Consider the following 3,164-nt stretch of genomic DNA (forward strand, 5'->3'; position numbering starts at 1 on the left):
TGAGCACTTCATAAGTGTTAGTGGTTACTAAAAGTAGTTGTATATTACACAGACATTATATACTATTTTTATTATTACAACAAACAATGACACCATGGATTTAAACTTAGGTAGCTCTGACCCTAAAGCTCCCCCGTTTCCCTCTATCAACACCGTCTCTGTAAATTTTTACTCATTGATGAAGACAGAACTGATTCTCTTTAAATTGCTTTGGCTCCGTGAAAGAAGGTTTGCCAGTTTATCAGTCCAGATAGAGTAGATTATGCTGCATTAATGAACAACTTCCATATTTCCATGATTTTCCACAAAAATCTTTATTTCTTACTCCCATTTCATGTCCTGGGATGACAGAGGCTTTTTCATCATAGTCACCCAGGGATCTCAGCACATCTTAACATGTGCTTCCACCGTCACCAAGGGAGGGAAAAGGGGATATGGTGACTTGTGCACTGTCTCTTGAAGTCTTCTGCTTGGAAGTGACACATGCACTGATGCTTATATTTCATTGGCCAAAGCCAGTAACACAGCTAGGTCCAACTTCAAACGAGCAGGGGAAAGTGCAGTTTTCTGGGTTTAGGAAAGAGAGAATTAGACATCAGTGAGCAGCATTAATAACTACCATACCAACAATCTGAATTTTTTTCAGTTTCCTAAGTTGATATTTATCTTTTCAATTTCTAAATCTGCCCCCATCCTTTCTTATGTATACAGATCTTCCTCAACTTATGATGGGGTTATGTTCCAATAAACCTAAGTTGAAATCATAAGTTGAAAATACTGTAAGTTGAAAATGCGTTTAGTACATCTATCCTACTGAACACCATAGCCTAGCCCAGCCTACCTTAAACGTGCTTACATTAGCCTACAGTTGGGCTAAATCATCTCACACAAAGCTATTTTATAATACAGTGTTGACTGTCTCACGCGATCTATTGAACACTGTACTGACAGTGAAAAACAGTATGGTTGTCTGGGTACAGAATGGTTTTAAGTGTATCAATTGTTTACCCTTGTGATTGTGTGGCTGACTGGGGGCTGTGGCTGCCCAGCATCAAGAGAGAGTGTCGTCACTAGCCTGGGAAAAGATCAAAATTCGCAATTCAAAGTACAGTTTCTTCTAAATGCATATTTTCATGCCATTGTAAAGTCAAAAAATCGTTAAGTTGAACCATTGTAAGTCAGGGATGTTTGTATAGATTCTTCAGGAAAAAGCCTAAGTATAGTTTCAGAGAAACACTTCTCTTTCAGAGAGGTATATCAGAGTTATCTGGAGACTTTTTCAAGATCATGTGCCCAAGGCCCACCCAAGAATGGAAATATCTATAGGTCAGGCTCTGGGTGTGTATCTTTTGAAAAAGCTCCCCAGATGGTTCTGGTTTGCTCCCTGTTGTGACTATGCAATTGTAAACTCATATTTGTTTTCAAGGGTTGTCCTTAAGACAGATGGGAGGAAACAGAGCTGAAAGGTTCAGAAAGAGGAAGGCATCAGGAAGGCACTATGACTCAAGTGTAGCAGGGTTCTCAGCTCAGGCTGAAGCTGTGCTCACCTCACAAGTCAGTATATCTGGCTTCTGGCATGGGTAGATGACTCCAGGGTTCCATTTACATAAAGGAACACCAATCCTCATGAGAAAGACCTCACCTTAAGTTAAGGGAGACTTGACCCTGCCCCAACTTTTTATTGAAAAAATTTTTTTCAGAAGATTAAAAGAATTTACCCACCACTTAATTCAGTAAGTGCTAGCATTTTGCCATATTTGTTTTATTTATTTATCTTTTTTGACATCCACTGATGGTTGTTGCTTGAATCAATTATTTCATTGAGGGGCAGGGGGTGCCAAATGGTGATTTTCTGATTCTCCCATTCTTTCTACATTTATTATCACTATCTAGCATTCTTCAATAAAGAGGAGCTTTCCTTTATCAACTGGAGATGAATTAAGTTTTTCCTAAAAAGGCAGAATAAATAAATGCTTAATTTTTTAAACTAGGGAAGATTTTTCAGGAGCCTATGTTTGATTGAAGGACATTTGGCCAGCATTGTAGTGGACAGATGATCTGAGTATAGCAGAGGCTTATGCATTTAGCTCTACAGCCCAACTCTCAGACTCAGAATGATAGAGCATGGTAGCTAAAGTGGAAAATGGTGTAGGAATTATAGTGGCTGTAACACTGAGAACAGAAAGTGTCAGTAGCATCAGTTGCAAGGCTTGGGAAGTGTCAGAGGACAGGACCCATGGCACAGACATCGGCAGGTTCCATCAGGACTGGTACCTGTTGGTGGGTCCCAGTAGCTAGCTATAGTACCGTCGGTGGCCACGGCAGCATGGCTGCTGTTTTGTTCATTAGCAACGCCAGGAAACAGCAGCAGCAGAAGAGCAAATGGCGCCAACCAAGTGGGTAATCAGAGGATTTTTCTGTAGAGCATCCATGAGGCAGCCGTTGGGGCACCCAAAGCTGTTGCAGGGAAACTGGAGCTCTTGAAGTGCTGGTAGAGTCCGAATCGGAGTCAGAGACATATGGATTTGGGAGACTTAATACTTTACTCTTGGGCTGGTGTGATCTGGGAAAAAAAGTGCTGCATCTTACCAAGAACAGAAAATGGTGAAGAAACGGTTCTTTTTAGGCAAAGGAAACTCAAGGGATAAAGTGATGTATACAATTCAAAAGGCAGGGAGATGATGGCAGGTGGATTAGATTGAAAGAGAAAATCCAAAGATACCAGTTGACTAGTTGAGGGAAGCAGGAAATCCGTCGGTATTTCATGACAGGCTTAGGGAAGCTAACCACCTGGCAGAAGTCCGTAGTGCATGGATGGCTGAAGGGCCAGTTTTCTGATCCACAAGTATATCTCTCTCCATTTATTCAAATCTTCTTTTCTGCTTCTCAGTGCCATGTGATTTTTTAGTAGTAAACAGTTTCAATTAAAGAAAAATTAAAAGTTTATTCCTGATAGAATCCACATACCCTGAAGAGTTAAAATGGTCTGAATATAAGGTTTCTTCTAATCTGTACTGAACATAGGGGTTGTGGTTACTAAAAGTTAGTCAAACCATATATAGGAAGTAAACTAATGATTGCTTTTTCCTTCCACTTTTAGGATTTTTTTTTTTTAAGGGAAGGCCGTTTTTATTAAACTTGTACATTTTACTTCTTCCTTTCAG

The 3,164-nt window shown here is 40.0% G+C and overlaps 1 long non-coding RNA gene across 7 annotated transcripts in view; it reads left to right on the plus strand.

The window, feature by feature from the left end:
* The window catches only part of LOC149749044 (uncharacterized), a 29,991-nt gene that overhangs the window by 7,660 nt on the left and 19,167 nt on the right, over positions 1-3,164 (plus strand). The gene's annotated exons all lie outside the window — the stretch shown is intronic.

Source organism: Delphinapterus leucas, chromosome 6 (assembly GCF_059928025.1).
Source record: "Delphinapterus leucas isolate spDelLeu-1000000601 "Yukka" chromosome 6, BTC_Dleu_Yukka2, whole genome shotgun sequence".
NCBI lineage: Eukaryota > Metazoa > Chordata > Mammalia > Artiodactyla > Monodontidae > Delphinapterus > Delphinapterus leucas.